We start from the raw sequence: 24,793 nt of genomic DNA, 5'->3' as shown, positions 1-24,793 counted from the left end.
TACGCCAAATACAGCTGTGTATTCAAAGTAATAGATAAACAAGTTCATTCAAAGCTTTAAATACATGAATTTATTGCGATAAAATTTCATTATTTTATTTATTTGTAAATAAATGTTTTTGAAAACAGTTAAAAACTATTTTCCTGGAGGCAAATATGGCAAATAAGGCATAAGTCCCGGTGGAAAATCTACAGCTAAACCAAGCATCGTAAACACAATTAGCACTGTTTTCATTCTGACTGAAAAGCCAACGTTATTTTATTTTAAATATTATTCAGCATTTGATACGCAAATTAGTCTTTCTCGGTAGGTGTATGTAATGCACTTTCCGGAAAATATTCTTTATTATACCCGGAGTAGTACTAAATGTATATACCTTCAAGTGTACACATATATTCTTGATCGGAATAATAAGCCAAGGCGATAAAAGTATGTCCTTTTGTCCGCCTGTCTGTATGACCGCGTGGATCTCAGAGACCAAGAAACATACAGATTTGGCACAATGAATCCTAAAATACCTACGCAGATCAAATTTGAGTTTAAAATTTTTTTGTTTGCCCCAAAAATTCTTAGTAGTGCCAGTTTTTAATAATTTTTTTTTTTTTATTTTTCTGTTGCCTAAATTGTTTAACATATTTCCTAGAAACTCTCTATGCTCAAATTATGTAACTAGTTCCATGACTATAACTTATGACTTGTATTATGTTAAAAAAAAACGAAAAGAAAACTTCGTGGAGTCCCCAAGTTTATTTACCCTTGTAATTAATTAGCATTTTAGGTTAAATCTTTGACAGTGTAATTAATTGGCATATGATATATATCGACTAGAAAATATTATATATGTCGTATAGCCAATCTTTTGAGAATTTCATTACGAAGGTAATTCGCGCAGAGCCGAAGATTATATACCCCTGCAGTTAAGATTGGATATATATCGCAATTTGGGTAGATCGGATCATTTGGCCCAAAGAAATGGCCAAATCTGTGGGAATTTCCAACTTTATGTTATGTTTTATAAGATAAACACAAATATTAAAAACTTAAAAACAGTTAAAGGCCATTGCCGAAAACTATTTATTTAATTTTTTAATTTTGTTTCTTTAAGAATGGGGTGGAGGGATTGGAAATCCTCGAGGAGGCAACGCACCCATAACGATAAACACTAGAATGGTCCACTTCATTGCGATAATTGAATCTATTTTCTCCAAATCTTACGTTTTTATTGTGCTTTTTTCTTATACATTTTAACGCCTCTATTTGATTTAACCGTAACAATTTGTTCAATGTAAATAGTTTTTTGTTTAGCTGTTTTTAAGTTATGTAATCCGGGAAGACTTTAAATTGGAACAAGAAAGGAAACCTAAAGTCAAAAGTTGATATACCCTTGCAGATAAAACCAGATATATATCGAAAATATCACATATAATTGGCCGATCCTTATTAGAATTTTAATTTAAATCAATTGTTAGAATCAAAAATTAAAAAAAAGGCTTCTATCTTCAAAAATACCTAAGTTTGGGCAAAGTTTCAAGTCGATAAAAAACGGAGAGAACGGTTTAAAAACGGATAGACAAGTTTCCGGAGAAACAGACAGACGGATATGCTTATATCAACTCAGGAGAATCACCTCCTATAGAATCCTTTATCCTCCTTTATAGAATATATATACTTTATGGGGTCGGAGGTATCTCCTTCACTGCTTTCATTTCACTTTTGACCTACATATTATATTATAGTACTCTCTGCAAGGGTATAAAAATATCGAATAGTCAATTTTTTTGAGGATATACCCTTGCTGTTATGATCGGATATATATCACAAAAACCGTAGTTGTCCCCTCCTTAGAAAATTTGGTAGATCAGGGCAGTTGGCAAAAAATAGAATCTGTAGAAAGTCCCAACCATATATGTACGTATCCCAACACCAAAGATGGGTCATTTATGATCGTTCATTATTATTTCTTGATTAATTTATTTTGTTTATTTAAATATGCATTGGTGGAAATGGAAATCCACGAGGAGGCAGGGCACCCATAACGATAAACACTAGAATGGTCCACTTCATTGCGATAATTGAATCTATTTTCTCCAAATCTTACGTTTTTATTGTGCTTTTTTCTTATACATTTTAACGCCTCTATTTGATTTAACCGTAACAATTTTTTCAATGTAAATAGTTTTTTGTTTAGCTGTTTTTAAGTTATGTAATCCGGAAAGACTTTAAATTGGAACAAGAAAGGAAACCTAAAGTCAAAAGTTGATATACCCTTGCAGATAAAACCAGATATATATCGAAAATATCGCATATAATTGGCCGATCCTTATTAGAATTTTAATATAAACCAATTGTTAGAATCAAAAATTAAAAAAAAGGTCCCAAGCTTCTATCTTCAAAAATACCTAAGTTTGTGCAAAGTTTCAAGTCGATAAAAAACGGAGAGAACGGTTTAAAATCGGATAGACAAGTTCCCTGAGAAACAGACAGACGGACATGCTTATATCAACTCAGGAGGTGATTCTGTTCTAGAATACATATACTTTATGGGGTCAGAGATGTCTCCTTCACTGCTTTCATTTCACTTTTGACCTACATATTATATTATAGTACTCTCTGCAAGGGTATAAAAATATCGAATAGTCAATTTTTTTGAGGATATACCCTTGCTGTTATGATCGGATATATATCACAAAAACCGTAGTTGTCCCCTCCTTAGAAAATTTGGTAGATCAGGGCAGTTGGCAAAAAATAGAATCTGTAGAAAGTCCCAACCATATATGTACGTATCCCAACACCAAAGATGGGTCATTTATGATCGTTCATTATTATTTCTTGATTAATTTATTTTGTTTATTTAAATATGCATTGGTGGAAATGGAAATCCACGAGGAGGCAGGGCACCCATAACGATAAACACTAGAATCGTCCACTTCATTGTGATAATTGAACCTATTTTCACCAAATACTACGTTTTTATTGTAAAATTTTAACGCCTTTATTCGATTTAACGCTCATACCTTTTTCAATTACCATAGTTTGTTGTTGAAGTGTTTTTAAGTTGTATAATCCGGTAAGAATTTAAATTTAAATAATTAATCAGTTTCATACCTTTGACTAATTGATTTTACTTTTTGTACAAATTTATTTATTTTATAGTACGTTTTTAAAAAAATGTTTTATTTATGATTTAAAAATTTAAAAATTAAAAAATTTTTAAACACTCTAAACCTATTCAAGCTAGCAAGCAGACTAGAAACCTTTGATAGTGTCTTTAATATCAACTAAAAAGCAAGGATTTTTGAAGGAACATTTCTAGCCTTTTTAAATCCTGCGCTTAATAAAATTTTTTACTATTTTTGCATTTATTTTGATGTTTTACTAGGAAAACTTCATTATATAAAATTAATTTCAAGTGTGAAACTAATCTTTTTTCCTAATATGTGTGTTTGAAATCAGTACTTTTTTTCCATAATCATTTCCTTAAAAAATGTATGTATACCCGATTAAATATTATAATATTTTTATGTTTTTTTTCTCATATAACTAGTGGGTGATAATTAAGTGTAAACTGACTGAGAAAACGGACTCCACTTAATCTTCGGACTTCTTTAAAAAAAAGCTATCGCATAAATTAAAATTAATTTTTTAAGTGAATTGAATTTCATCCATTAAAAATATATAATAATTATAACAAAGTTTACTATTAATTTGACAAAAATCTACATAACAGGGTATTTTATGACTCGATTAATTAAAGCAGTGGCTATCAGCTATACCCATTATTTGCTTCATTCCCCATCCAAAGCACGCGCCAGCCTTAGTAAATATTGAATGAAGCAGAAAACCAAATAAAATAATATGAAATATATACAAAAATATGCACATACATATATGCATGCTATATGTGATAAGTCTGCATGAATTGCTGACTGAAATTGTAGCGAATTGGTTGACTAAAGCCCAGGGGAAACAGGAGGCGCACAATGCCACATTGAGCACGTCGCAGTCATTTCCGTGGTAAGATAAAATATGATTTTTCAGATACACTACATGTGTAGGTACATTCGGGGCATGTGTGTTGGTTGGCTGGTCCTCACATTATTTGCACACTTTCGTTTTGTGGGGTATCATATGTATATCTTCTGTTTCTTCTGAATTATATGTATTTTTGTATCTTCTGGCAGGCACGACTCAAGGTCAGTCTTCAAAAGCATTGTCGCCGCCTCCGAATCCGCAAAGTATTCGTCAGATTGCAGCGCAAGAGCAACAATCGCTTGGCGCTCTTTCATTGATAAGCAGCGGGAAATAACGGCGTGCCGGTTATGAGGCAATCAAAAATCAGTTTCCTTCATTCATAAAATTTCAGTTTATCAGTGGCGTGCATGCGGGTTGGCGAGGGGGGTTAGCCAAGGGGACATCTAGAGGGGGGCGTTTACTCAGCGAGCAAAACTGCGACAATCACGTGCTGGCGACCTTAATGCAGCTGGCATTAGTTATTTTTTTGTGTTTTTACTTCAAATAACTTTGGTATATTTAAAAAAAATTTTTTTTTTTTTACATGTATTTTATTCATTTTTTTTTTTTTGATATTCATGTTAATTTTTTAAATCTTATGGGTGTCCGTTTCTGGTATCTTTTATATATTAAAAGCTATTAATGAATTTTCCTTTCCGAATCTGCTCCGAAATTTTTTAACGCTGCCCGCAGAATCTTAACTAAATATTTCTCTTTTCTTATTTCCCCACCCTTTTCTTCCGCCCACACTCCCCAAACCACTGATTGTTTATTGACAACCCACAAACAGATAAGTGACATTTATCGACTTTTTACGCGCTTTTAACTAAGTTCAAATATGTTTGCACACTTCTGTCAGACAACTCGTATCTTTCGGCCAAACGTATCCGTATCTGCGACTGCATCTGGGCAGTATCTCCGTATCTGGTATTTGCTTATCAAACAAACTGGCAGTTACTGGCAGTTAGTCGAGGTTTTATCGAGAGCCCACAAAAATAAAGAAACGCGGATTTCTTTTCCCAAATTTTGTAGATTCTGTTGCTGCCTCCGAGTTGATACTTTTTATCGCCAAGATGCCCTATCGACCCAGCTCTAAAGACCCCGAAACCCGAGGGCTCCTCCATGCCACGCTTATCGAACAGCCCGGGATTTATCTCTGAATAAATAGCGGAGCAACAAACTTTCAACTGTTTGCCGAGACTTAGCAACATTGTTGCCATATCCCTGTTCAAATCGAAATTCTTTCCTTTCCATACGCATTTCATTCATGCAATCTCCTCCATATCTGACGCTGGATTTCGTACCTTTGTGTTAAGTATATATCGCAGTTATTTGATTGGGATTTCATTGATTTACGATGTCTGAAGACCTTTTTCCTTTCGATGTTGCTGAACTTGACCGCCGACCGGAAGAGTCGATATTAATGGCCATAAAATGTCGCTAGGGTATCATAAATAATACTTAATTCCCGACCAACAGGTTCAAAGTGCAAAGTGATATTACTGTTGTGATTGTATCTGTAAGGCAACATGTGCATGGAGATTAGAGTTTTGGGAAAACTAAACATCTATTTTTCTTTAAATATTAAAATATCTATAGTAGTTTCTTTCATTTTTCAGAGGTAGATAGGTACTAGGTCAGTACTAGTACTCGATTATTTTATTTAAAAATTAAGATTATTGTTTAAAGGTATTGCCTAAGTGAAGACAATGAAAAGCCCCCTGCTTGCCTTTAAAATTGACACCTATTTCATAGGTCGTGAGAAAGTGTATTGTGAAAATTTCTTCCAATTGCGACATCCACGTTGGTCATGACCAAAACTGACTCTCACGCACGCCAAATGCATCTGCCCCTGGGTTCGGAAATTTCGGCAGGACTACTCCTTCATTTTGGTCCAGGGACTGCTGCACGCCCAACCATTTCTTTTATTTTCCTCCGGACTCAAGTGGCCCGCGCACGAAATTAGACTGTCTCTGATTGTCTTTCCCAGCGCTGACCACTTGAAGGTCTCCTGTAACCTAGTCGCATGGTAAACGCGTACTACACTTTCTTTGTGACCAGTGGGAAAGCAATGGGAAAACAAGTACAACAAAAAATTGGAAACATTTGTCTAAGAAAACACGGACGAACGAATGGCGACACTTGAAGCCCGCAGACAATGCCATATTCCTACTTGTTTTTTGTTTTTGTCACAATGCCCATTCCCACGATACTCTCTTTCGGATCGGACTTGTCTGATTCTTTGGTGTATCTGTTCGGGCAGAATGCCTGCAATTTCGACTACAGTTGCAAGTGCAGAAACCCAAAGATGAGAGGAAACTGGAGACCTTTGCAGACCGAACATAACTCATGCTCTTCACTATCCGATCCCATCCGAATCGAGCCGAGACATGTACACTTGATATCCTGGCGTGTTTACTTTTACAATACTCTTTCTTTCCAACTGTCTGTCGCAGTTTTCTGTCTATTTTATTATTATTATTTCTTTGGCCGACTTTGGGAAAATATCTTCACACACACTTGGCCCAGTGACAGCATCGTTTATGGGCTGGGTCCAGGTCATTTATCATGTTGTCCACTTTCCTGACTACGCAATTTGCTCTCGTATTGCCGGTGAATTCGAGTCCTTATTTCTAAACAATTTTTTTACATTTTGTATTCGCACGTGCATTGATCTCGATTCGAACTGGACTGATTTATGGGCCAGGCCGAAATGCGAATGCCATGAAATGATTCGTGGAAGTGATAATTGCTCATGCATTTTTAATGAACTTCGGAGAAGGTGATTGAAATGCAATTATATTTGAAGGTTTATTTGTTATTGAGTCATGGCTTTTTTTTCTTATATACATATTTCATCATATTCTTTTCAATAAAAAACAATAAAATTATTGCATATATTGATTTGTCGCTTATTAACAAAAACAGTTGCATACTTTTAAGGGCAATTATAAAAAAATCTGTGTTTTGGCCGAACGCTGTGTACATTATTCAATCCTATTGAGATTAGATGATGCTATACTCCTTCTTTCAGATGAAATTACTCCAAACCCTTCGGGGGCCCCCATTTTTCTCAACTCCATCCTCCCCCAATAACAAATGCCGCTTTCCGAGAATTTCATCTACAATAACTCCAACTTCCTCTTTATGGAAATGGCACGAAGCAAACATTACACTCCCCTCGACTAATCTCATGGCTGGTGATCTGCCCCGTATGTCGAGCATACTCCAAAGCCATGATCATACCCAAACCATTACCACCACCCCTTCTAGTCCCCCCAACCAGTCTCTTAACCAATCCACCCCAACACTTTTTGGCAGAACATAAACCATACCAAGACTTCCTCCATTTCCGCTCCGATCTCGTCGTCGTTGTTGTTCATATGGGGTTAAAAATATATTTTAAATTTTGCCAGAACATTAATCATAAGTGTCTTGCTTTCGTCGTCGGCCCCCAAAATGGAACCAACATGGAGCCCAAGACCTTGAAGCCTGAACCCCTTTCTCGAATGCCTGGGCATCTAATCTTTCAGATATTTTTGGGGCGCTATTAGTGCCCAAAACAGAGTGCTGCCCCACACCCGTTAGCACTCGCCCCGCGATCTATCTTTCTATTCCCTTTGCTCTGTCTGGTTTTCAATTATATGGTTTTTATTGCCTTGACTTCGGCTCTGAAAAGTTGACACTCTATGCTGAAGTACACAGAGAGAAATGTTGTACTATTTTTACTACAAAATATACATCTATTTGGGATGTATATTTATGAGATGTCTAATATACATCTATCTATCTATATACATCTAGTAACCAGAATTTAATATCCATATTAGATATTGAACAGTATTAGTTATCTTTGAGAGTAGACAATAGTTTATAATGCATTCATTGTTTTTCTTCTCTGCATTTATGTGGGGGTTAGTTGGGGAGGGGATCTCTTATTTTCTATCTTTCCTTCACTGCCTCCATGTATATATTTTAGTACTGGCGTGTGTGTGTGTGTGTGTGTTTGCCACACCGACAGAAAAATACGTTATTCCCGTTTATGTTGGCTGAGCCTCATTCTCATTCCGATTCTCCGCCTGGCCTGGAGATGGGGGGCATAAACACATGCAGAGAGGGCTCAATGTTGAGCTGCGAGAGTCGCGTCACGTTCTCCCGGTTTTCTCGCTTCTCGCATTCTCGCAGGGAGGCTCAATCTCAAGCCCGGCGAAGGGGAGTTTCGGCGGCCAGAAGGGAATGTGCCCATATCGCATTTTATCAAACATAAACACACACTCACAAACACTCTCGTTCGGCTTCCCAGACGTTGTGTGGCAGATTTTTGTAACGGACAAATTCAGTTTTTTCCTATGCACTTTGGCTCGCTTCGAAAGGAGAAAAGTGAAACCGAAGAAAGATCGAGAAACTAGCTGGGGAATTGGCTTTTGATTCGCAATTAGACCGTCATGCGTTCTTGGGAGGTTTATTGAACTTTGTCCAACGTCCAACCTTGTACATTCCTAATCTTAAAATTAGAAGTTACTTTAAAATATTGAACCAAAAGTTGGAGAAACTTTATTGTCATTACTGTTATTTTTCAATACCTCTAAACTGTCAAAATTTAATGATCCAAGGAGTGAGTTTACAACCAGGACCCAAATGACCCGGAATCCGCTCGGTGGTCCTCAGAAACGAAGGTGGAGCCGTTTCCCAGGGCAATAATTCTGCAATTGTAACACCTCGAGGGGAGAGACAATGGCAATAGAAATAGCGTTATTAGGGTCTATTTGTGATGGGAAATCCAGGGTATCCATAATAGCAACCAGCAACCTGTCCTCTCCTGACCAGCCCAGTACTTTGTCACTGACTTGGCATTGGCATTGTTTGGCGAGCGTGAGATCAGCACACGGCAGGTACGATTCCCAAACACTAGTTGATTCTCGGGACCCCTCTGAACCAAGATCCCTGTTCCTTATCCCTCATTTCTTCGCCCACTCGCCACGCTCGTGCAGCTGGAAAAATGATGCTGCAATCCGACATCGATTCCCATCATCATCATCATCGTCCTCGTCGTCCTTGTACACTCGGCAGCACTTGATGATTTGCTGAGCCTTTGTTGGGTCAGAAAATCAGGACAATAGCTCACCAACACACCTACTCCAGCCCAAGCAGCAACAAGTTAGAGGCTCAGCTCACACAGCTAAAAAACCAAAGCCAGTGGTAACAACAAAAGTCAAACAGGTTTAGCTACACTTCAGGACAAGTCGGTTGAGAGATCCCAAAAACCTAAAAATCAAGAACCCAAAACCCAAAAACCAAAAACCGATCCCCTACGAGGTACCATTTTCCCATAACGGTGTCGCCAACAACAATTTTTATGTTTCGACCAACAGCTGATTGAAGAAAAATTTTCCCAGCACCTCCCGGCTCAGCTGATGTGTCCCCACGTCTTAAGATCCTGCTCAACGCACAGACAGACAAACACTCTTTGAGGTTCACTTGTTTGCTTAACAGGACAACGGAACACCACAGGACGGCGGCGACAGGAACACAAAAATGTCAAACTGTCTGTCCAACAAGGGATATCTCTAACTAGCCGTAAAAAAAGTATCTTTTTGCCGTTGTTGCACTTTATTTGGAGTGTCAACGACTAAGCGAAGTGCACAACAGGATACTGGTGTTTGTCCATCGAGCGGGAGGATCCTTTTGCGGAGTCCTATCTCTGGTTCCATTAATTGACCCAACGCATTGGCAATGATGAGAAAATTGTTCGCCTCAAGTGTCCGAACGGATTCAAGTGCAGTGCTTAGATTTGTCCTTCCCGATAGGCGCATCCTTAGACCGGGATCACTTTCCCTATCCGACCCAGTGTCGTATGTCATCTGCACTATCTCTTTCTCGGGCCATTTAACTGTCACCGGAGGTCCGAAAAGTGGAAGGACTATTTGCGGTCCAATTCCACGAATCGGAAATCCAGGATTGCGCAAGAACAGTTAGTCACAGGTGCCACACCCACCGGAATGTCGAGGGTTTCCCGCTAAAGCAAACACTTCAAAGGCAAATACCAAGTTCGCATCTAACTGTCCCTTGTTCCGCCCTCCCAGTCCGATTGCTTCTGGATCCTAAGAACCTGCTCATCCTCGAGAAACATGAACTGAAATGCGTGCATCGATTATGTAAGACAAGCCCTGACCAAAAACCATTCGCAGCCTCTTCAAGCGTATTGGATTACAGCCAAATGTCACTTCGGTTCTACTTCTGCTCTCTGGGGTTTTTGCGGTCAATCGAACTTTGCTTAACGGCTTCGCCAGATCTCCGCTTCGTCACCGTTCTCATTTCAGTCTCAGGATGTGGTCAGGTCTGTGTTGTCTCTATCTATTTACTTAGGACAGTTCAAGGATGGGTTTCCGATCTCCAGAAGTTCGCCAAAAGTTTGCCCAGAAAAGGAAGTCTGAGGCCATTTCCTTCCGGCGAAAGTGAAAACCGGAAAAAGGAAAACGGAAGGTTCAGTGCTGTGGGAATTTGTTTTCTCCGAGGTTTTTCGTCTTCTCCATTCTCCAGATAATTCGTGAATTAAAATGCTATCTCCATCAGCCTGACCCCCAAACTCCAAACAGACGCCAACTTTCGCGCCAAAATTGCGTCACACACCACGAAAGCGATTGTGCCCAGCACTTTGGCGGTCTTTCACAAAACAAACTCCATACTATAAAGGCAAACCCAATCTCTGGAAATACACACATATACACACAATCCCGGAGAGATGGGGAACCACACATAACGATCTTGGCAAACAGCGATAACAGACATGTACTTCTTGCTGCTTTCAATAAACGAGAAAGATGTCGCGATTGTGGGTGAGACGAGGAGACCAATTCGAAATCTCACTCACACTCCTATCGAGAACCGAGAACCCAATACCAAAAACCCCATCCCCATAACACAAGCCCCAAGACCAAGACCCAGAGCCAGAGAGATGGAGCCAAACCTCGGCGAAATGCACAATTTGGTTCTCTAATCACGCAGGGTCTCGAATTGGCGAATTCCTTGGTCTCTTCTTGGTCTCGAAAACGCCGACCAGCCTAAAAAAAGATATAAATATGATTGGTATTTTGTAATTCGAATGAGGTATACCTACTAAAAATTGTTGCAACTTCATTAAAAAGGGCTTTTTAGGGAATGTAAATTATTAAAAGAATGTTTTATTATAATTTCTTGAAAGTAATAGATAAGGCGGGAAATATTTTGATTTATTTATTTTATTTTTAGCTCTGGGCTTTGAATTTAAAAAAAAAAATACACCCTCTATTTTATAATAGTACCGATTATAAGAAATTTCCTTACTTTCGCATGTCCGGATTCGAATCGATTCAATCCAATCCGTTTCGTTCCATTCCTTGGCAATCCGTGGCGATCCTTCGGCTTTAGCGGCCCTGCACTTTTGGCTGTTAAAAACATTTCGCCGAAAATGTGTCTGGCACGCTAAATGGTTTGGTCAGGTAAGCTTGCAGTTCTAACCAGACAGTGCAACAACAAATAGCATTGATCAATGGCTGTGGCTGTTTAGGTCTTTGATACCTCCGCGGTGTTTGCCGGCATGCATTTTGGTAGTTTTTGCCTTGCCCTGGCTTTCGGTGGATGTCCCATGGAATGCTGTGGCACCAGTTCTCGATATGCTTCAATAAGGAGCCCATAGCCAAGGAGAGCCCAGCCAAAGCAAAGCCCAGGCACCAGCAAAAGTTCCTGGGAAAAAATGTTGCACAACTTTACTACCTGCGAGTGGATGATGACGGCGACGATCACGTCCAACTCCGTGCCGCTCACTCCGCTTAGATTCATTAAGTGAAAAGTTTAAAGGCTCAAATTTTTCGTTCATTCTTGGCAGTTGATTTTTATGACTCTCTTGTTTTCGCTCTTTAATTTTTTTAAGGGTCCCGACGAGGGGGAGGCGTTGGTCTTCGCCGGTTGCGGAGGTAGAAAGACACATTAGTCCTGGAGGTTTATTACAAATTATGCGTCGCCTTCGCCGTCTGATTCGGATTCTGGTGGGATCCCTTTTATGGGTTGGGCACCCCGTACTCCATACCCTTGTCTCGACGGATGTACTTTGAAGACTATCAATTATCTTAGTTTGTTAGATTAATCTCACAGGTCTTGATTTTAGGTGGGATATCCATATCCTGTTTGTGAAATGAGATCATGAAGTGATGCTACGATACTGCATTTGTCAAATTTAATTTTAACTTGTGGGGTATAATTTACTTAATTTAATTTAAGGCATTATTTTTTATACTTCCATTGAAAACTATAGTTTTTTAACCTTCCTGTCTGAGAATATAAGTTCTTTAAATAGAAACCTTCAAATTTCTAGTACTTAAGCCTCAAAACATATAAAATAGGTAAGCAAAAGCTAATTTCTCTAGGTATACCTCTCCAACTTGAAAAAGGTCACTTGGGTTCACTTCGAGGCTAATAGAAAGAGTATTACGGATTCATTCTGGTCTACCCTTTTTTTCGCAATTCAAACGCAAAAGTATCTGAGGCTGTGTGTGCGAAAGCTCGCTATAAATGTAGACCGCACTGACTGCCTCAATGACGAGCGCCGATAAGCGACTCACTCACACAGATTCACTTTTGCTTGGAACGTGCAGACGTTAAAAAAAAGGCGCAAAAAGGATTTGAGGCAAATATGCAACGCAACTGGTTTATCAACTTGCATTTTGGCGCCAAAATTTCTGCAAATCTTTTCGTTTCCACGCCACGCTTTGAACGCCCTTCGTGCTCACACACAGATACTTTCGGGCATTCGGGCTTGAATGTATTAGCGTATGCATATAATTTTCGTTTTATTGGACAAAATTAATTGGGCGCCAAGATAGAGGCATTAAAAGCCACTTAAACTTATGGAGCACGCACTAAACCCAACCGAACGGAGATACCGCCAAAAAATCGAGACTTGTATCCTGCAGACACTTGCTAATGAAATTGTCCAACATTAAAGCCCACACACATGTGATGTCTATTCTCCGAGGGGTTTTTCAGCTTCCTGTCCGATTATTTGCGGTCAGCCCCGAGGAAAATTAGCAACAATGTTGAACCTGAAACCTGGATAGCTGGCCGAGAGATTAGGACCTTGTACGTCATCATCAGGTCCTTTTCGGATCGGTCCTACGGTCCATTCATTTGCCATTTTCGGCATCCGTATATCCTTGGTCATTGTGTGTGCAAAAAATGTAGAATAGAGCTCTGAATAGAGAGATTTCCGCTTTGTGCACTTGCTTCCTGTGATTGTAATTCATCGGCCAATAAAGAGATTGCCCTTCAATTAGTGGTTGACTGGTGGTGGTCGGTCGATATGATCGGGTGGTCCTGCCATCGGGCATATGTATATACCTGTCTTCGTATCCTGTGAAAACCAAGCAAATTAAGCGATTAGAAAATATTAAAGATACGCCTGCTTGGCTTTGTTCCTTATCGAGAGAGGTTTGCGTTTGGTTTTTAGCGCACATTCGCGATTATTTGGGATTCGGACAAATAGGACGGCTGTTTCTTCGCCCTGTATCGATATAATGTGTTTTATGTTCCTCGGCAGTTTTGTTTTCGCCTTTGTGCCTGTATGTCCGTGGGTCCCGTGGGAATACTATCGGAACGTCTGGGTGATTTTTTACTCATTTAGGTTTTTTCATGTTTAATATTCGTCAGGCATGCCACTTTACTTCCGATCATATAATGGGCACAGAACCGGAGGGGAGTGAAGGCAAATATAAATGATTTTTTTTTCGGATTACTCACTGAAATAAAAATCCGGCATGGTTGCAAGTTTTATGTATTTTCTGATAGCTCTCTCCTACATTGTCAGCCACACAGAGTTCAAGTTTAACATCAATTTATGGCAATTACATGTTGGCCACCCCCTTCAACTATGGCTCCCCCAAGTCCAAAATGTTCCCCTTTTTTATGTTTTTTTTTAGGGATAATCTAAAAATATAAAAGAGCAAATCAAATGCCCCCATGGCCATCGACGCCAACACGAAGAAAATGCAAGGCGAGCGATACATAGAAAAGATGCAGGACAAGTTCAAGAACAACTCCCCACACACTAGTGCTCGGATATGGGGGATACACACCCATATATATACAGATACAATCCCAATTCCAAGTCGTGCAGTTAGGTTGTTACATGCATGGGGATAGATACACGGAAAACTCGTATTTCTGCCACCAAGCGAGCCGAGAGGCTGAGGGCTGTAGAACTGTAGGACTGAGGCTGGAGCTGAAAGGTCAATGCATTTAGTTAATGCAGCCCATGCCAGTTTATTTTGTGCTGCACTTTGTCCCAATACGTGTATGTGTGTATCTGTGTGTTTACATTGGAGCTGGATGAGCTGTTGTAGTTTACCCAGCAGCCCCCACACAGAACTGCTGAAGAGATATTAAAACAAGCCTCTGTTCTCCGAACTCCCCCACTCTAGTTTATCTAAGGCCCCAGCATCAGCAAACTCTATAAAAGTACCCAGAAGAGGCCTAGGATATTGAAGATCCAGCATCCCATACAAATACTTTTTAAGGTGGACTTGTAAGAAAAGCATACAAATTGAGGAATCACGAAACCTAATATATCTGAAAGCACTTTTGTGCCACATTGGAGCCACCCTAGCATCCAAACCCTAGATTGGATCCCCACAAATACTGATACAGAGTATCTATATTTTAACGGACAAAAAATTAAAAGCGGGAGGAGAGCCCCAAAGGGAAGATCAGCCTCCACACAGCCACACACTAATATCAACAGCTGCGCGCCAAACACTGTTGTCAACACAAATAAACATCATCATTATCATGCCCGTCGATATCTGGAGGCCAAAAACAATAAAACCAAATAAATAAAAACGACCGTTTAGAATATTCCCACGCAAATTGAAGCCGCCTCCTCCCTTTTTTTTGGGCTTAAAAATTTGCTACAGTAAAAATTAGAAGAAACATAAAAGGCAAAAAAATATTCATATATATGTATAACGAAAATGGACCCACAAAAAAGACCCAAGACCAGATCAGCCGAGATCTATAAACGCCGATTGGCAAATATTTAATACTCTGCGTAAACTTTAAACAACTTGACAATTTCACACTCGCCTGCGAAGCGAAACAACTGGCAGGCCATCTCCTCCTGCCTGTTTTATGATCTTCAAATATGCATGTCTCGATACAATACCCGCCATCCCATCCCATTCCATCGCATCGCCATCTCCTCATCGACTTGTTGGCTTTGTTGAGCCCTTGGACCGTCTGGCTGGTCCGACCCAGTGTCTTTTGGAATATCTGGATGCCTCTTCGCGTCGCCAGCCTCTGGTTGTTGTATGTTCTACAACAAAGTAACAGCCAGCGACAGCCAGAGCAAATATATAACGTGAGGGTTATGCAAAAAAAATGTTTCAAAATCAATATTGGATAGTCACGAATCTTGAAATACTCTTGATTCAGAAGAGTGTGGGTTTTCAGACTTGCATTTTCTTAGAATGGAAGTAATATCAAGCTTTTATATACATGTACTTCATAGATACTTTCATATTAAAGAAAAATAAAACGATACGAAGATACATCGACTGAGTTTATTTGGAGATACATATATTCTTTATTTCCTACACGTATGTTTATATATTAAAAATCTTAAAAAAGTTATCATAATAACCATACACCTTCAAAGGGTGTCGTTTTTAAGAACTCCCAGTTTCATAATGGAGCAATCTCATTGCTAAACTTCAGTTTCCCTCGCATTGTACGTTGCTCCCCTTTTCGCAAGTTTTTCTTTTGTTTTTTGTTATTTATGCAATGTTTTTTCATAATTTTTTGCATATTCAAAATAACTTTGGCGCATACACAAGCTCCATACAATACCACATATGACAGACGGCGCTCAGCATTTCCGTTTGTCAGCTGGTTTCTGGGATTCTGTTGGGTTCTGGTGTCTGGAGCTCTTGAGATTCGAGTACTGGATGAAGCTGAGGATGTTGTCGCTGCTTGGGGTACAAATTCCGGGCCAGGCAAGCATTCGCAGAAAATGTGGAAACAAACAATTGTTTTAACTGGAAGAAGGCGTGCAAAATGCGTCAAATGCTGTTCACACTTGGCCTAGGCGCTAGTCCAGGCCCTTCTACTTCGGCCATGCTCCTCATCCTCAACCATGGATTCTGCCTTTCCCACAATCATCGCACTTCGAGTCCGAGTTCAAGTTTTTAGTTTCATTCATGTTTCTGTTTATTTTCGTAAGGCGTGAAGTTTGTGGCAAGCGAACGCGGGATGCTTGGGTGGCCAAACGGAATGCGTTTCAGATAAGTCGGGTGTTAGTCATTTAAAATAACGGGAAACTGTTCTAGACATTATCAACAAACAAGCTGTTTAGAGAAGAAACAAACAATATTTCTAAAAATAATAGAATATAAATTGCACATACGGGTGGTCTAAGAGGCTAATCATTTGCAAGATGGTATATACATATATTTGATTGTGTAGTTATGGTTTATTTAATGAATTTATTTCCCTTTTCAAGGCAATTTTTAACCAGTCACTCTCTGAAATAGGAAACTAGCAATTTAGCAAAAATTACTTCGGGGAATATCATGTTAACAGCTTTCATAATAAACCAATTAACACTTCCCTTGGAGATCAAAAGCCAAGCTCCTCTCTCACACGATCTGAGGCTGAAATCCTACATCTCCTTTTTCGAAATGCAATTGCAAGTGCACTTTGTATCTGAAACTGCATCGCACACGTACCATGTACCACGCAGGGTCCATCCATCTGTGTCGTTAAGTACACTCAAAAGTCACGAAGCATTAAAGATGCAAACAAGCTGAATGAACGACGTCCACCAGCAAAGCAAAAAATACATAAATACAAAGTGACTACAGTTTGTTTTCATTTAAATTGAAATTGAAGTCCAGTCCCACACACTTACATACTCCAACTCCGGCTTCGATTCCCTCCGAATCGGACCTGCTCCCAGGCCCCAGGCTATAGGTTGTCCGATTCCTGGGCCCCGGGCTCCAAGGCGAAGTCTCCACAACCGCAACCACAGACACTCATTACAAATACAAACAAAATAAAGCCCCAACTTGAGACATGCACATGGAAAAATTGGATTACTTTTACTAAAGGAAATTACTAGTCTTATTTTAAAATCTTATCAAATATTTTATCATTTATTTTAATAAATTTTTGAAATAATTCATCAATATACCCTCTGTGATTTTTCTCTCAGTACCTTTATATGAAACCCCAACTACGACTGGGACTGGGGCATTTATTGCAGATGATTTTCATTGTTTTGTTTCGCTGTAATTCTCGCGCTTTGAAAATTGCATTACAAACAAAGGCAAAAAATCAAGAACAACAAAGAACGAGAGCAAGAACAAAGTCTCCTCTGGGGATTCTCGCTGGATTCTCGGTGGGGATAAGTGCCGAAGTTGCTGGGGGGACTCGAGAGCGTGTTGCAAAGTCTCACAACATGCCACGCACTATGTTTCCTTCGCAACCAACGAAGAAGTCCACTTAACTGACCAAGTCGTATACTTGTTTTTTAATACAAATATTAATATACTAATCAAATTTTAAAATTAATGTAAAATATAAGACAAGTTGGAGTACTAAAGACATTTTTATAGGAACTGTGTATTGAGTTTCTTAAAAGAATGCTTACATCTTGCACATAGCTAGAGCTAAAGCTTTAATACCATAAAAAGATCAAACATTTTTTTTCTGAAATATATTTTTTAAAATATTTAAATTCTGTTCAAAACATGATTGTTGAAGTAGAGTATAAAGAGCTTTCTGCTGTACAAGTCAAAGTGCGTCTCGCACCAATTCGCGCGGCTGTTGATGATGTCGTTCTCCGTCTGATAATCATGCCAATGATGAGCTCAAGTCGGTTCTCGACTGGCGGTAATGATGCTGCCCCGCCATTGGCTCTGCTCCGCTCTGCTCCAGGCGCTTTCTTTGGACCTCCGCTCCGATCTGCAGACCAGACCAGACCAGGCCAGACCCGACCAACCCAAAAGCCAACCCATCCCATCTCATAATTATAATTACGCCCCGGCACCGACACAAGAAGATGAAGGGCCCCAACTGTGTGACCGGGTCCTCGGTCCTTCTCCCCCCTCTGAAGACCACTCCATGTGGAGTCCATACAGTGACTTCCCTTCGAACTTGATGAAGCGGTGGAATTCGCTTTGCAAATAACAAGCAATTGTCGTTGTCAATGTTCGTTTCCGTTTAGCTTGGTGGACTGAAGCAGGCGGCTCCTGAGGAGGCAACCATTCGAGCCTGAAGAGTTGCGTGTTAGGCTGGGAGGCAATAATCCTGGACCGCACTGAAAAAAATTATGCTTACATTAGAGTTTATGAAGTATGGTATCTTGTGTATTGCAGATTTCAAAGATTTTACTAAAAGTAGTATCTTTATATTTTTAAAGGCCTTTTCTTCCTGTGCAATCGTTTTGTGAATGATTCCAGCACTTAGTGCCGCCAGTTATTTACTAATGAGCGCTAATTGAGTTTAAAATGCGACTAAAAGGATATAGCCTCAGCCCTGTGAAGTGTTTTTTGTACAATTCCCATAGTGGGGTGGTTTTGGAGGCTGAGCTAACGGTAGCCCAACTGGGGCATCAAATGCCGCACGCATCTCGGTCTCGATCTCGGGAAAATTAAATTTAACAAAAGTTAAGCCGCAAAATTACAAAACCCAGAACGAGATCTGTGCAGCTGTCATTCAATTGGAGATATCTCCCCTCGAGGCTCTCTTGGATATCTCGGAATAAGTGACTGTTGATGGGCATAATGCAGCAGGATCGCCCCAATTTCCCGCCATGCTGACATACGGCTCAAAATTACGATGCGCGCCCCCCAATATGAGAACAGAAACTGTTTTCAAGATCATGGCTAAAATTAGATACCTTAAATGGAGCATAGAAGGTGCCAGGGGATGGCGGGAAGGTGGGGTAAGTGTAAGTGAACCACTTCCGGGTTTGGCGCGTGCTCGAAAACCACTCCAAAGATCCAAATCCAGAAAACTTGAAATGGAAATCAAACTAATTTTTCTTTAATTGCAGCGAGTCAACGACCGCTGCACTCCGTAAATAAGAGAATGAATGGCTGGTCGGCGAGTCGGCTTTTCATAAATTATGAAACTTTAATGACGTCACTGACATTTATAGCCCCTTTCGCCGAGTTGGCAAAATAGGTCAAGCCGAGCGGATAAATGATGACGCAGCATCCCAAAAACTGGATGAACCCTTCAGATAATCCTCGCTACCCCTTCATTCCTCCGACCACTGGCCAAGTAAATCACAAAAGAAAATAAAAATGTCCAAAGAAAGTGTCCACAAGCGGGGACAACAGTCCCAAATAAAATATAAAAAAAACGTATCAAAACCACGCTGAGCTGATTTCGAATGCAAATTTTCCTCAAAGGGGCCATTTGGTGGCATTGTCTCGCTAATTGTGCAACTGGGCATTGCTTTTTTCATGCACGGTCATTAGCCGCATCCGTGACCTTATGGCGGACACTCAGCCGGGACAGAGGTCTCCGAAGATCCGGGTAGATCCCAGCAGATCCTTGAAGATCACCGGTGAACCCAAATACCGCGGGATGCTGTTCGGCGCACTTTCCCATCGCAGCTTTTCCACCCTTTTTTGCATTTTCCGCGACCTCGGGGCAATCAAATGTAACAACTTTCTGTTTGAGTTTGGGATAGATGTTGGTCCAGTTTTTTGGGTTGTTTGGATGGAAAAAGGGGCCAGCACTTCATGTAAATTACGAGGTTTTAGGAGGTAACCCTTCCAAGACAGCATCCCATTCGCTGATCATTTCGGCTAGCGCGTCAAACGGAGTAGAAAATGTTATGCTTAATTTTAAGTGCCCGTTTTTTAGGGCCGGAAAAGCGAAAAAGAATGGAAAGTGTCTTAAGCTGCTTTATGGGAATTACACTCGCCTTTGCAGATGGCCCATGACAGACCTTAAACAGCTCGGATCACAAAGGTCGTTACAGCTTTTTTGCCTTTTTTTTTTTGAATTTTGAAGATGAAATGCCACATAAAGCTGTCTGCTGATTCCAGAGGCGGGATGCTTCCATTGTGATTTTACTCTTTTCTTTATTCCGCGGGACAAAAGTAAACAGCAACATAATGGAAAACACTTTTGGTACACAAATTTCCACAAAAGACGACCAGAATTAAAAACTCGAAACTCCGTTTTGTCGGTTACAAGTCAATTTCGGTAAATGGACGAGTAGACTACCCCCATTTCTAAGATCAGAACAGAAACTTTTATGGCTGTTTCCCATGTCTCAATTAGGCAGTGAAAGCACCAGAAGGAACCCAACTACGATTGATCAATTAGTGGAGGAACATATGCCAATGATGATCTCACAATCAACCCACTTTCTCGCTCTCTCAGTTCACTTGAAGGAGATCTTAATCGGTCCCCATTTCCCAATTACACTAAATCATTGAGCCAACGAAGCAAATTTAAATACGGAGAAATCTATTAAAAATGTTTCAGCATAAATTTCAATTAATAACGCCTAGGCCGAAGGAAAACATTGAGATCCCGAAACAAAATGAGGGCACAAAAGAGTGTAGTAAGCCCCCGCACACAATAGAAATATAAATCTAAGAAAAAATTGAAATCCCCTAAACTGTAGAAACACAAGTGCTTTGAGCTTACCCCTGCACTGTGAAAAATAATACAATTTTGTATGTATTCCTAAAAGTTATACATGATCCTATAACTTCTTATATTTTTTTTCCTAGTGCTATCGATTGGAGTACGATTTTGTGGGGTAGCCAAGGCAAACTTTTGTTTAAGAAACAAACACTTGAGAAATCCGATAGCTGGATGCGAGACACTCAAGATTGTCGAGCTTGGGTTTGGAAGCGGAATGGATTTGGGTTGGGCTGCTGCTCTACTTTTGCCCCCATCTCATATTGATTATTTACGAGCTGCCGCAAATGGGTTAGACGTCACATAATATAGAGACAAGCGTTTCCGATGATTAATCAACAAAACCATTGTCCTATCTGGATGTGGCGCACTTTCCCAGGATGCTCCACAAGGCCACATGGTTTTAATTGCGTTTTAAGTAGCTCCAGTAGAGCACAGGTGGCTCCACTCAAAACGGGAGCCTCGCAGGAAGCGTAAAAAACCAGAAGCGTAGCTCAGGTCTTGGCTGTGAATGTATCTGTATCTGAAACTCGTTTTCCCTCACCCAGAATGCAAATGATGATCACTGAATTAGTAATGCATTCGGCCCATCGCTTAACTACAGCTCATAAAGTATTCGGAAATATTCATTAATTTGTGCCGCCACAGAGACATTCACCGTTTCCCATTTTCTTTAGCGGAAATATTCAAATGAGACTTTTCCAGACTCCCGATTTTTCGCACTCTCGACGCCTGATAAGGGTCTCCTGGCTGCTGGTTCCTTGTTCAATGATTATGCAGCAGCTTTGTACCGAGGCGTCAAGTAAAAAAATGCATTTGCCAGCATCCCGCCGCCAGACCCTCCCAGAAAACCATCTCGTGGAAAAAAAACATGAGCCTGACGCCTTTCACGGCATGGCGTGTGAAATCTTTGGGTTTACTTAGAGCTACTCAGTGCAGGACTGGGTGAGCACCAATGCTATTTCTGGCACATCCAGTAGGGTGAGGATTTCTTTATATATGTGTATATATTTTTTTCTAGTTCTTTTTTTTATGCCTCCGATTGCGAGCTGGCAAGGGGTGGCCTGGGTGAGTGACTGGCGCAAGGTTACTGGTTCTGTCCTTTGGACAACTCTTTCTTAGCTTTTTTCAATGTTTTCCTTTAGGATTGCAGCCTTTTGCTTGGTTGCATTCGCGGGTAACGGCAATTTGTAGTTGTTTTGGCTTTGGGTTTCTACCTTTAGGATTCCCTGTCATGGGGTATCATTTCAATCAGAAATCTGGATTTTTTTTAAATAAAAAGTGCAAGGAAGTTTAAATACTCTTCTTTGGTTTGAACAACTTTAAAGCTGATTTGTTTGCCCTTTTTCAAATTATTTTAATCCTTTTTTAAATTCAAATATAAACTTTATTGCAGATTATTATATTTTCAATATACTTTAAAATTTCTTCCTTAAATTCTTAGACGTCCCAGTTTATTTCTTAAACTTTAGTATGTCTTAAGGATTCCTGTACTCTATTTTAATTATTTATCTTGGACTTAAAAACAGTGGTTCCCTCTGTGAGAGTATAAAATAATAGACAAAAAGAATAATCAAGCAAACTTTTTGCCTCATTCTTTTTCTTAACGCCCTTTGTAGTCATGTTTTTTTTTTATTGAAAAAATCCTAGGGTTGATGCATTTTTTGTGATCTTGGGTTGGGCGAAAGTACTGCGCCTTATTACAAAACACTTGAAATTTTCAACATGAATTTACCCTTTTTCCCAGTAATTTATAACATAATTTTTGACTGTTTTTTCATTGAATTTTTTTCAAGACATATCAATGGCATGGCCCGGGGTAAGGCTTTCTTTACATGACAGGGGTAGTGCCTTGAATGGAAAAAAGACACCAAAAAGCATTTTTTAAATGGGGAAAATGTTTTGTTGGAAATGGGATAAAAATTAGCTTAACAAAATGCTTTATTTGGCAGGAGGAAGCGTGTTCGGGCGCAAAAAGTTTTTAATGGAAAAAAATTGGAGAAAAAAACGAACAATAAAGGACATTTTTTGTACACATTTTTCTGTAATAAATGTAAATAATAGTGCCAAAGGCAGAAAGAGCTTATGACACTCAATTTAATACAGTTTTCTGCGTTTTTTTTCCAAGGCATCATTTCTTGCAATAAATATTAATTAAGGTTTATTGCGTTGTAGGTAAATCTCACATCTGGCGTGATCTGCAATCGGAATTTCTAATTATCCCTTTTGTAGACAATCCCAGATCAAACCCTCCCAAACGCCCGAAATTCAAATTGCAAAATTGCCAATTTCAAGAAACGCAATAAATTATTCGCAAAAGAATAAGAGTTCTTTTTTGCGAGAAAATCCCTCGGCAATGCATACTGAATTCTTCATTGAAGGGTGCTGGGATCGGTTCGATTTTCAATCGATAGCTGGAAACTGCCACCCTTGAGACCCACTGCTCCTTGGCCACCCTGCTTACCTAATCTTGGGCAAGGGCTGAGATCCGAAGGGTAAGCGAAATGATCATTGTTCGGAAGGAGTCTGGAAGGAGTCCTAACAAATTGCGAAAATTCGTGACGCACCCAAATCGCGATCCCTTTCCCAATTTCCCAACAGGAGTGGGTATATAGCAGCACGATATTAACCGTAATGTATGTTCAATAAATATTTGGTAATTAAATAAATAGCAGCTGTGCAGCTTTGATCAATCCCGGGGTGACGAATCCTCGGTGGAGGGTTGCTACAATTTCACTTTCCTTGAGTTTGTCGTGGGATTTCAAGGAACGCAATGAGAAAGTTGTTTGAGGTAAAAGTAGGCCACTTTTGGTGGGTGAGCAGTACTTGGATAGACGAACTCTTTGTGACATTCCTCAGGGAGCTATGTAAATAAAATTAGAACATAGGGGGTTACTTTAGCCAGTTAAGCCTTCTATTGGTCTATTATGGGGATCACTGTCACTCTAGTAGTCCATTGGGGTTAAGAGCAGCTGAAAATTATACTCCCCAATTGGCAAATGATTTATGAAACAAACATGATTCAAGGGATCTATTCTAATCAGTAAGCTTTAGAATTACTTAGTATAAAATGTGTAACCCTGATTAAAAAATTATTCAATACTTTCAGAAGGGGAATACCATTTCCCTACACACATATCCAAAGTTCTTAGATTTATCACGTGTTCAGAGGCACTCAGCCCCTTACCCTCCCCTTTTGACATTTTCCAAGTCGGATGTCTCCTGTGACTTTTTCCAATTTTTGCACAATTGCCCTACAATCGATGCTTTCTCCGCAAATCAATTGCGAAAAAAACACAAACAAAACCCCATGACACATTGCATCGGAGAGAGGAGGAAACCTTACCCTACCTCACCGATCCCTGCCCCACCTAACCCTACCTCACCTCACCTGGCCGGTCCTGCACGTACTACCTTGCCTCACCTTGCCACTCCCTGAAGTTCCGGAGGACCGGAGACAAAAGGAAAAAGGGTAAGAAACCAGGAAGGGTTGCCTTTGGCAGGGTTTTCGATTTTTCGTACATGGATATTCCGGGGACCGAAAAACCAAAGACGTTTGCTACAAATTTTTCTGGGAAGGGGCAGACGAGTTAAAAAAAAAAATGAAATAGAAGGAAACCAGACAGACCGTAAGGGATTTTAATTGCATTTTTTAAGCGCGCGCGCTGCGATTTTGCGAATTTTCAGCTGGCTTTGGGTTTTGGCGAACTCCCGAGGAGGTGAACTCATAAGGATCAATGCAGTCGAGGACGATCGATCGAATGGTTGATCGGTTAGGGACGCTCGACTGCACATCCCAGTGGCTGCATTCAGGCCTTTGTCATGTTAATGTTGCGAAATGTGAATTTGATTGCCTCCTGCCGGAGATCAATAAACCCTAATGAGCCTACAGGCAAAGCCCATTTGCATTTTCCACCAGCTTTTCCGAATTTTCCGATTCGTTGGCGCTGAAAAGCGCGTGTGCCAGCTTTAGTTAGATTCCTCTAACTCCCCCCGGGGGATCCTTTTCACATTCAAATTCAGGACTCATGGTGATTTGGCCGCAAGGCGTTTTAAGTTGCTTTCTTTTCGGGTAGCAAGTTAATTG

General features: G+C 40.0%; 1 long non-coding RNA gene across 1 annotated transcript; it reads left to right on the top strand.

Moving 5' to 3' along the window:
* The first annotated feature begins 1,697 nt into the window (after nucleotides 1–1,697).
* LOC138926570 (uncharacterized) lies at nucleotides 1,698–15,518 on the top strand. The gene is made up of 3 exons (XR_011443133.1): nucleotides 1,698–2,511; nucleotides 3,728–4,014; nucleotides 14,463–15,518. It is a non-coding gene; the product is annotated as an uncharacterized lncRNA (long non-coding RNA).
* Nucleotides 15,519–24,793: the final 9,275 nt, after the last annotated feature.

Source organism: Drosophila bipectinata, chromosome 3R (genome assembly GCF_030179905.1).
Source record: "Drosophila bipectinata strain 14024-0381.07 chromosome 3R, DbipHiC1v2, whole genome shotgun sequence".
Taxonomy (NCBI): domain Eukaryota; kingdom Metazoa; phylum Arthropoda; class Insecta; order Diptera; family Drosophilidae; genus Drosophila; species Drosophila bipectinata.
Note: the sequence above shows the minus strand (reverse complement) of the source record. Positions and strands in the feature narration are given on the sequence as shown.